Source organism: Malus domestica, chromosome 09, assembly GCF_042453785.1.
Source record: "Malus domestica chromosome 09, GDT2T_hap1".
Lineage (NCBI taxonomy): Eukaryota > Viridiplantae > Streptophyta > Magnoliopsida > Rosales > Rosaceae > Malus > Malus domestica.
Window position 1 is genome coordinate 17,517,013 of NC_091669.1, and position 11,980 is coordinate 17,528,992.

The 11,980-nt window shown below is 34.3% G+C and overlaps 1 pseudogene; it reads right to left on the reverse strand.

Moving 5' to 3' along the window:
- Positions 1-1,946, reverse strand: LOC108174062 (protein HEADING DATE 3B-like; annotated as a pseudogene).
- Positions 1,947-11,980: the final 10,034 nt, after the last annotated feature.

An 11,980-nucleotide genomic window follows, 5' to 3' on the forward strand; every position in this document is an offset into this window, starting at 1 on the left:
TAAGACTTTCATTGTTACTTTGTACTTTTGCATTTTATAACAAGTATAGATTACAGATATTGAACTGCCAAACATTAATTTGATAAAGTGAAACAAATGTATATTAGTTTCCCGCTCTACATGTCTCGTAACTGCAGAGATAAACTAGATAACCATTTATTTCCTCTCCTCTTGTAATGACAAGAATATACGGGCTGCTTATTCAGATGCCAGTTTAGTATTGTGTGGAACACCCTTGATCGCGCGTCTGATGCTCACTTGATTGCGCTTTTTGAGTATGTTCCTGAAGTTGTGGAGCAATAGGGAAGAGAGGAAGCACATTTCTTGTGGTCCTGTCTGAGGGGCTACTTCTTGTACTTCCCTGTAAATCACTCCGTTTTGAAGCTTGGACGTTCTTAGTGTGGCAATGCCTTACTTGCCTAGTGAAGTTAACTACCCGAAGCGATAGCTGATTTTCCGGGCCATATGAGTGGCCTCCTAAAAAAGGATCATATTCTCAACAGCTGACCTCGACAAAGATGAATTTACGATTGGTATGCTGTGAGGGGGGCAGTATGTAGAAAGTAAATTTGGCACCCCAGTTCCTATCCCTTGTTGATAAGAAGATGGAACACTATAAGCTGCGTTTAAGCAGTCCCGCGTTCCTGGATTTACGTTTCATACATCAGTGCCATGAAACCTCTAGTTGGAGGACATGGCCCTGTATATAACTTGTAGCTGAGTCCCTCAGAAAGAGAAATTGCGGGAACAAACCATAGATTTCAGGCGGGGGTTGGAATAGGGCTGGTTTGATAATAGGCCCCGAAGCTGATGGTGCGTTGATTGAATATTGACGATAATGTGATTCCTGGCTTACAAATCCTCTGGTGCTGCTGATACCGTTGTTGACAGAAGGAAGAGGGAGCTTCCCATCTTCGCATTCGTCAACACATTGGATGTGAGAGTTATGCTTCTGAGAATGTTCTTTCGGTTTAACATTTAGGGTAGGGGTCCTAGAGCATGCTCCAATCTTATCTTCTTTGCTGGAGGTACTTTTTCTGTGGGTTTGCTCAGAAAATCATGTTGGAATATAAGTGTTTGTGCTAGAGATGTGTTTAATTAAGCCTTAGTTTCCAGATTGAATGTAAGCTGTTGGATTATAGTCCAAGTGTGCAGCTAAGATGTAATCTTGGAGTTAGTAATCTGCGTTGACTCTTGTAACTATCTTATAGGGCAGATTACATGAATGGTTGGATTTAATTGTAATGGAAAGAGAGAATATCTCACTCTCTCTCTCCTCTAACGGTAATATACCTGCACACATGTTTGGTGTGAGGTGTGAGGTGTGAGGTGTGACGAATGAAGTGATTTTCTGAAGAACATTCTCTCTTCTCTTTGCAATTCTGTACAATTCCAGAATCCTCACATCACTATTTTTTATTCATTTTATTCATCTGAGATCATAGTCTCGTAGAATTTAACAAATCATAGTCTTCAAATAATAGATGGGGTGATCCAGCAATCAACCTTTGCACTTTTATTAGCCTATGCAACTCAAAGGCTTGCACTGCAAATACTTTGTTGACTGAAAACAGTGGTAGAAAAGTTGAATCAGAAACCGATGCAAAATCTAGACTCGAAACACGATATGAGTGTAATGAAATACAAATAAATAAAGGTATTGGATGCATGATGAAAGTTTTGAAGTAGCACAAATGAGGATAAGATTCATTCCTGACAGATCAGCAACAGCACTACATGAGAAGCAATAAGTCAATTACAACGACTAGAAGAGAAGTAGAATATCGTTTGGTATAAAAAAAAAAAAATGTAATGCAGAAATGCAAAGGTGGCTAGCAGAATACAACATATATGGGAATTTTACAAAAATGGTTGCAGCGGCCATTAAACAAAGGTACTTACTTGACGATAGCTTTTGTCATTTTGTAGAACTGTTTTTCACCCATCGCTCCTATAACATCACTGGGAAAGATACCCGCGGCAGAATCAAGTTTATCACGCACATATCTGAGACACCTTCATGTCATCGTAGACTTGCAACTCTTTGAGACAATGATACTTCCACTTGAGAGCCCTGTCTCTTGGGCTTTGGGCCTTTTCTGAGTTGTTAATCTAAGGCCATCAGATTGGACAAAACTTTGTGTCCACGTGCAAAGGGGCTGAATGGGCCATGCTTCCGGTGAGCCTGATTGTGGGCTGTAGAGGAGTTGGACAGGACCCATGATCTATGGTCCACCGTGATGCGACATTTTTCACAAGAAAAATCTCCTACCTTCATTTTCAATTCATTACCAAGGGTTTGCATAGTTGCCATTTAATGACCACTTTGTTGAAGATTTCTGGATGAGGGACTTTGAGATGGAATTTGGTGGTTTACGAGTACAAGATTTTTTTTTCTTGTGATCCATATGCTTATGTCCATGCAAATAGAGAGAGGCAGCAATTGCTGAGGTGCAAGTATTAGGGGTAGTAGTTCACTCTCAAGGTCCTTTGTTTGGAGATGTTCAAAGAAATCTGAAGTCTTCAAGTGTTCTTGTTATTGGAGGCCTATTTGATATTGTGTGGATAGTTTGATATTTCTAGTATAACTCATTGTTAGCTTTAGTGTGCAATTTGTAATATTTGATTTTGCGATTTGTTTATGTAATTATTATATTGTAGTAAATTTGTTTATATATTAAATGATTTATTATTAATTTTTTTTTTTTGGAAATATTTTTATGACGGTCATTAGCCATGGTCAATTTGTAATTCACAACGGTCATAATGAATGTGGTGTTAGATCTCAATCTACCACAGGCGCAATCTGTGTTTATCTCACATTTGACAACGGGCATAATCCGTGATAGAAACTAAGACTTTTTATCACATCTAGATTACTAATGGACATAGTGCCTGTGGTGGATTGCAATCTATCACGGGCATTGAACGTGGTGGATGAGCTTTTTTCTACTAGTGATTCACATGTGGTAAAAGTATATTGTTTGGCAAGTGCCAACTTTAGATGTGCATTACACTCAGTATCATGCAAATGAGGTTTCACATCGCTTGGCTTGATCCCTTGATACAAAAATGATTTATTTTGAGGAACCTCTGGATTTTATTAGTGACACTTTACTTGAGGATTATAACCACATATTCACCTCTCCCAGACCCTGCGTAAAGCGGGAGCCTTGTGCACTGGGTACGATATAACTTATAGGGTTTTCTTGTTTATGTTCATTGGGCAATGGCAGGGGAAGAAAGGGTACATGTTATCGGGGGTCTGGCCCTATACAATTTCTTTGAGTAGGGAAAAATGTAGGTTGGATGAGCAACCGTAATCCAAGCCTCATGTGTATGAGTTACAAAATGATAAGGAATCTTCATATGGGATTTGGAGAAGCCAAAGTTTTACAAAAGTAAGTGATCATTCTTCTACAACTAAACTATGTGAAAACGGATACAATAACGCGATATCAAGACTATCTAATAGCCCGAACACTTACTCAAGACCCTATCACTCAGTGGCAAAGCTACATAGAGGTCAGCATAGGTCGGGGCCCACAATAAAAAAAATTATTTCTTTTAAATCTTTACTTCAAAGACAACAAGCTTATTTTCATCAACTTTTCCATAAAAAAATTACCAAAATAAACTCATTATCCTTGAATTGCAACCATTAGTTAATTACATGAGTTAAATTGCAACAATTGAAAATTATAGAGTTCAAAGTAAATTTTCACTACATGGATGTCTACTGAAGAAAGGGTTTGGACATTGTAGGACGCATCAAAAGCCTAAGACAACAACAAACCAGTCCACTTTTTGTTTTTTTTTTGGGTGAGAACAAACCAGTCCACTTTTATAATAGACGTTTGATGGCTTTAATGTCTTGCATTAAATCGAAAGAAATTTACGAATGGGTTCGTTTATTTACTCAAGGTGGCTAAATTGGAGTGCACCCATCCTATTGAGAGATTTTTAATATACCGAAAACATGGCCTAACATATTAAATTTCATAATACAAATGGTTAGATATTTAAAAATAAAATTTAATCACTTATATTTTGGTGTACTGGAATGTGTTTCCGAGACATTGAAAAATTACTCAAACTAGGTGTGAAATCATCATTATCACGTCAAATAAGCCATACTCTGAGCTATCAAGCTACGCGAAATATGGTGATAGTAAATTAGGAATGTGCAGCCGTTGAACCATCTTGCTAGGTCACTTAAGCGAAACAATTCATTTTAATGGTTTGCATCAGACTTCCAGAATATCAAATCCGGTCTTCCAGAACAAGTGGGCGGAGCCACGAAAGAATTAGAGTGGTTTCTACCTCTCATGACGAAGTTGAGTCGAAAGACGTTGTATCTTTTACTTATTTAACAGTTTTGTTTGTTTTGTCTTTGTGGTTTAGTGAAACTCAGGAATAGGGTTTTAAAATCGACTTTGATATTATTTCTAAAAGAGCCTAATTAACTATTATTTACATCTCTCCTCTTTGCTCTCATCTTTGTGTCAAACGATTCAAACCAAACTTTTTTTGTATTTTCTTCCTATATTTCAAAAAATTTAGTGGTTACACTACTCTCTACCTCCCACTTAGTTGTATTATACACTTCTTTTAATTTTCTCTATTAAATTCGATGAGTCCTTTAAATTTTGAAAATTCTTGATGTGTTCATGTTATGAGTAAAAAATTCTCAATACATATATGAAGGGCCCTATGTCATAAAGAATTCTGTCTCATTCTCTTTCGCTACGCATCAAGCACATGATAAGGTAGAAACTGGTAAATGTCTTTACATGATATCGCCATGGAACGAAGTACGGTACAATGTTCAATGGTTAATGCAACTCTAAGTTTGGTTTCCAAGAGTTAAAATCCAAATAGTTGGCAGAGATTATGTACCTAGCTAGCTAGGCCATTTTTCTCTTCCTTGTTTTTTTTTTTTTTTTTTTTTTTGGGTTTTTTTGCATACTGTGCTGTGTTCTTCGGTGAAGAGATTAACATTTAATTTGAGATACTGTTGTAATGATGTATTTAGTGTAATTAGGGACTTAATTATCTGCATTAGGTACACATTAGGAAAAATACATGTTGACTTCATTGGATGAGGATCTTCACATCTTGTCTGTTTATCGTACATCGTGCGGTCAGCTTTTGTTAAGTACTGTTTGGGTTTAATTTTAAATAAAAAAATTTAAAATGATTTAAGATTGCACGATGTACAATGAACAGATAGAATGTGAAGATCTTCACAAAAAAGATCCGAATGAGATCCAAATCCGACTTCATTAACCTAGTTTTTTCTTCTCTTTTGTTTATTGCTTTATCAAATCAGTAACATAGTTGAATAGTATTTCAGTGAAAATAATAAAGGAAAACTAATAAAAATGAATTGAAAACTTTAAATTTTAACAATAAGAACAAAATAAAGGATAAAGTGAATAATACTATTATTGATTTTTAATGTAAAAATATGATTTTTCTTTAAAGTAAACAAAACCGGAAACTTTTTATTAAAGTTTCCAAATAATAATTGGAATAATGCCAGAATGATTGTGAAAGATTATGAAAGATAGAAAAAATCCAGTGCACCACATCCATATCAAAGATAATCTAGAACCCTGATCGAACTTCTCCAGGATAATGTTAATTGGAAGGGAGATTCCGACTTCCAATTAGATGGTCCCACTTCACAACTGTCCTGATATCCCACGTGGACTTGCCTATCCCATCAGCTTCACTTCCAATGATATGGCGCCACGTGTGAACACAGAATTTGGTTCACGTGTAACCCGTAATAATAGAATGAGGGAAGTCTGTGGGGGCCTACTTCACTAGTTTGGGGGTTTCGTTTGGGACCAGTTGATGAATCGGGCCAACCCGATCCGGGTTGAGTTGGTGTCGTCTGAGTATTCTGAGCTGACAACTCCACCAGAAGAAGGCCATAAATAACGCGGGAGATAGCTGAAGTCATTTAATATGGAGTTTGACAATGTATTCTCTAGAGAGATGGACCACTTCTTCACCACCGTGACCAAAAGTATGGGCCCACCGGATTATCAAATTCATCACGTTGGTGAAAATTGAATCTAAGACATTTTACATATAATTGAAGATAAATACTAATAGATTGTAATCCCAAGTAATATGATGTTGGGTTAATAGTATGGAGTTTTACTACAAGTCGGCACTAAAAATTTTTATTTACTTTTTTATTTTTGTTTGTAAAAATTGATATATTTATTATATTAGATATTAAATTAGGAAACCGATAGGATTTGAACTCACGTCGTGTCCACTGTAGTAGAAGGTCACTTGCCGACATTAAAGATTGGTGTGACTACAATGTTCGGTGAAGAGGGAAAATTGATAAATATTTTTATGTATTCTTCTAATTTCTATGTGTATTTTTAAATGTTTTGATTTGTAGTCGAATGATATATCTTTTTTGTAGCAGTTAAGTTTAAATATTTAAATATGACTGTTCATTTGCGAAATATTCAATGTCCTATTTCATTGTAGTAAAATTACGTAAATGTCTCAAAGTTAATTACAATGTATAATAATTTTGAAAATGAACGTACTATAGAAGACATTTTGAACACATCTTAGAGACAATTTGTTTACATAAGACCTGTTTTGACTTAGAATCTATCATCTTCTTGCTATACCCAAATGCACTTGAATGGATACATCACATCATGTTATATGATATATAGGAGGCCTTTAAAGGGAACGGCTCTCCATTTTTTTCAAAGATAGGAATTAGTTGTGGAGTCTACACCTCATCAAATTTCAACTATCCGAACCATTTATTTTTCAAGTTTCACATTTTAGATTATTTTTGCAAAATATTAGCCAAATTGAAAATATTTGAGACATCTAATTAAGTTCAAAGAAATTAACTAACATTTTGTTCTATAAGAAACAATGAATTTCATTGTGATAATTAAATAGGTTGGTTTCGAATTGAATTGAATTGAATTTTTTGCAAGAATTCTCTATGAATCAAGACTTACAAAACAGACGGTTCGGATCGTTAAAATTGGATGTAGAGTGGGTCCCATAATTAATCCTAAATTTTTGAAAAGAGTGAAAATCCCTTACCTTAAAGGGCCTGACGATATATATATCATTTACGTAAAACATATATAGTTCTTTCGATACAAAGGTAAACATATGCATAGTGTTTTTTTTTTTTTTTTTTTTTTTTTTGGTCTGGTAAACATATATAGTTAGCATATGTCGTTTTATTTTAGTAGGCATTCGGACACCACATGTTTGTCAATTATTTTCTTTATGATTGACCGATTCAATTTAAATGGTAATAATAAAGGAAAGTATGCCAGGAAAGAAATTAGGCGTATGAAAATCCATTTCATTTTGAATCTAAAATAAATCGGACTTAATACAATAAAATGATAGAATTATACCATTTTTCTCATCCATAAACACTACTCCACATTTTTATAGTAAGCATAAGAAAAGCACGCGCAAGAGGATGAGTACACGGGAAGCCCAGAGACTTCATTTGGCATTGTGCGGGTTCCTTGGTGCAATCACTAAGCAAGCAAGCTATCGTTTCCTAAAAAAATTTAGAGTACCAATATAATTCCCTTATATAAATTAAAATTTTGAATTACGACACTTTGTTTGTGGGTAAATTGCTCTATCTTCAACTACATATACTCCATGTACTGGGGAAAAAAATATTAGGTGATACTGAAACATAATCATGTTGTATAATGCCTCTTCATATTATAATATGGGTTGGTAACGAGAGTTTATTAGGTTTAGTATTAATATCATATATTTTATTTTGTGATCTAAACTTCTAGGCATTTTTATTCTTAATGATCCGTAATTAGTATTCCTAAAGCAGAAAGAAAATAAAAATATTTAATCTAATATGCATGTGTTGGTCTCTCATATATGTCGTGAAGGTAATCAGTTGGTGGATTACTTAGCTAATTATGGAGTTGACCACTATGGTTGCAGCTTATCTCTGTTATCTTAGCTTCCACGTTATAGAGTTTGTTGAGAGAATGAGTAATATTTCTTCATCCATGTTTCACTACATGCGATGTAAAACTAATGAACACTGAGGGACTTTGGTTCAAACAAACTCCAGATTTTCTGTTAAATGCTTTACTTGAGGTTTGTAACCACACAAATAATTAGTTGGGTTTTCTTGGCTCGTGTACTTAAGGAGACGAGGGGCCGTTCTATTGGGGGCCTAGCTTCTTCCAATTGCTTTGAGGGGGATAGCAGTCGTAGTCTGAATCCTAATGTGTAATTTAACTTGCCTAATCCCCTATTGCATGAACTAATTTTTCTTCCTTTGGGTTGTGACCTTTAACTTGTAAATAAAAAAGACCTTTAATCCAAAATTTGATCACGTGAAATGAGACTCATATTAGAGAAAAATAGTCATTCTCTACTTGATGACTATTTGTCACAATGCACAACATGTAGATGCATATTGTTTATACCATATTTAGGGCCTCGTATTTAGACCTCGTATAAATACTTGGGGAACTTAAATGTAATTATGTAATAAAGGAATGGGCAAATATGTAATTAGGGGAGGAGCCCTTATTCTATAAAAGGGCCTCCTCACCCTCACAAAGAGGAGAGGTCAATTTCTTGGCCCTCTCACCCCTCTCAAAGCCTCCTCACATCCCCTAAGCTCTCTATCCCTCTTCAACAGAGAAATATAATACAATCAGTGTGGACGTAGCCCAAACCTTGGGGTGAACCACGATAATTCTTGTGTCATTTACATTTTATGCAGATTCACGGTCGGATTTACGTTGTACCAAGACCATCCGGTTTTGTGCATCAACACATATAATTCAACTGGGCCAGTAATCCATAAACAAATGCTGTTAACGTGCATACAAAAGCATATATATATATATATATATATATATACATACATACATATACGTATATAGTAAAAGGGTAGGCGATCGGTTCAATTCAAATAGTTGGTGCGCAGCGATATTTGACGTACTAATAATTCAGACTAGCAGATTTCAAAGGCAATCTACTCCAGCCTATTCTAGCTGATATACATATATATCTTTTCGCCAAAACGAGGTAGTCTCATGTCTTTTCCCCTGCAATTTGTAATAATATGAAAATTATGAATATATTGCATAATTCAGTTGTTGGTTTGTTATTGTAACTTGTTGTATATATGTATATATAATATATAAATCTTTTACGGTTTCAAAGATATCTTTCAAGAAAATCATATGTTTCCGTTCTATATTTGCCACTGATGATCTGCAGAAGGGGGTGAAGAAAAGCATGAGAGTTGACAAATATTAATATAACACTGCATGAGAGAGAGAGAGAGAGAGAGAGAGAGAGAGAGAGATGTGTACTAGTAATTAGCAGATGCAGTGGGCAATGGCAACCCATTCACTGAGCTGTAATGAGATGGGGCGCATGTGGGTAGGACTCAGAACCCTGCCTGCTCCTCATTCTCTCTCTAGAGTAACAGATAAAGAATTATATTACCGCTGAGAAATATTGGAAGGAACCATATACATGCTAACTTAGGATCGATGTGAATGTGATAAGACAAAATTCGATTTGTAACTTGGTCCATGCTATCTTCTCCTCTCCTCTGACTGTCTTTGCTTGCAATTGCCTGCCAACAACTGTCATGTTCTAAACATCCCACTATTAATTTTTATGTATGCCCAAGTTGGAAATTCTAATAATAACTGAGTATATTATCTTTAGTGTTTACACATTGTATTCTATCATCAATCATCATTTTTACTACGCACCACGTTTGGTAAATATTTGATGTATAATGTAGATGATAAAAGGCAAGTAGTGAATTGTGATGATAGTTAAGATATTTCTTTTTAACTCATTGTGTTTAGGATTTAAATATTTTTTTTCCTCTTAATATGTAGATTGGTATAGAATACAACTTATAATAAAAAAATATAACTCATGAATAGAAATAATTTTTGAATATGTAGACGGTGAAGTACACAATTGCACTATGTTTCTCTACAGTCTATTAAGTGCACATACACAAGTCATATAAGTATTAAGTTTTTAAGCATGTATGTCAATTAGGCTTGTTAGCCAAAATGACTCTTCACTTTAGTTCTTAACAATGAAAATCGATAGGAGTAATTTTTTAGTTTGTCCACCACAAATCATTTTGGTTATTCCGTGAAAAATCTATTAATATCCTCGTTAAATTATCATGTGAATGACCCATGTGACCACATTTTAAGGGTATGTTTGTTAAACCAACCTCTCCACATCAAGGACATATATTGACAAGTTTTCCACGGAATGATCAAAATGATTTTACGGTGGACAAACTCAAGGACCATTTCTATCGACTTCCATGTCAGGGACCAAAATGATGAGTTATGCCAATCTCAAATACTATTTTGGCTAAAAAGCCATATCAATTAATCGTGAATGACTTGTTAGGAAGTATTATCATAGTGAAATTTTACAATACCATTTGTTAAAAAATTACATTATAATCGTCAAAATTTACTGTTTAGAATTACGTAATAATAATAAATGTTATAAAATGATATTGTTTATTATACTATGTACCAACAATGAATATTACACCATGAAACTTTTAATACAATATAGTTGTAAGTCGCTATTAGTGGACATCGTGGAAGTACCTATTTTTGTTAATTATTTACTTTTCAACTCCCTACTTTCACGTTTAATGGTGTTACAATGTTTGGACTACAAGAAAGATGAGGTTATAACTTATAATCCAAGTTTATATAGAAATGGTAAGGTTATATAGTTAATAACAAGGGCAAGTCTTCAATAGTCCGAACTACTAGATAGTCCGTTTTATATCCATTTGACAAATAAGTAAAAATAGTATTTTCTCAATTCAATTTTGATCACTCATTTTCTATACTATACTACTATTGAAGAAAAATTGTAATAACATATAATGATATTGTCATTATAGTTAAGTTGTAGACATTATATGTGAACTTGATTACATTGTAAAATAGTAATGGTTTGATTAAAGTGTACCAGTACCCTTTCTCATAAGATCACAAATGTTTTCACAAAATTTAGAGATCTTAAACGCATCAAATTTTCAGACCCTGCGGCCAGGTTACTATCTATAATGTTATCTAGTTGTGGTACCATATGCAAGTATTTACCAAGAAAAAGTAATTTAGTAGAAAGTGCATACTCTAAAAGTAGTTATGATTAAAACTATGATTAATAGAAATCTTTTAGAAAGACAGTAGTGGTACTGTAATGATGCTGCTGTGATCACTCTATTCTCTCTAACTGCAATTAAAATTACTACTGCAACTTTACAGTGCGCATGGAATGGTATAATTAAGCAAGCAAAAGGAGGTCAGAGTTAACTTTCCCAGTAAAACAATACAAAAAAACAAACAAAATATTTAAATAATTCAATTGTTTAAGATTCAAAATGCTTCTCTGATCATGCTCCCCATCTGCAAAAATATACTCTTACACCCCCACCAAACTGACCAAAAGCCTTATCTTTTCCGAACCCATTATATACTTCTTTTCAACTGTTAAAATTGATATTTTAATAAGTTCTCTCTTTTCCTCATATTCTACATGCTCAAGTACTATTACCAATATTTTTTTATATATTTAAAAATTGGAGTTACCCTTTGTTTCCTTGGCCTTTATTTAAAAACTCCCTATCTATATAAGCATGCCACAACCAACTAACAAAACACTATCAATATATGTATAGGTGCTCCATGGCTGTTCATTAAGGTAGGGAAAAGCTTTCATCCTCAACATTTCATTTCCCAATATATTTATCTCATCTTTCTTTGCTCTCATGTATTTCTTTCTTTATTTGATTACGTACTTGTCTTTTAAATTTAAATATGTTTCATGTATGAATTTAATTTTGAGCTGCTTCTTCTTTGAGTTTCTCTCTGTGATTGACCCTATGTGTGGCACA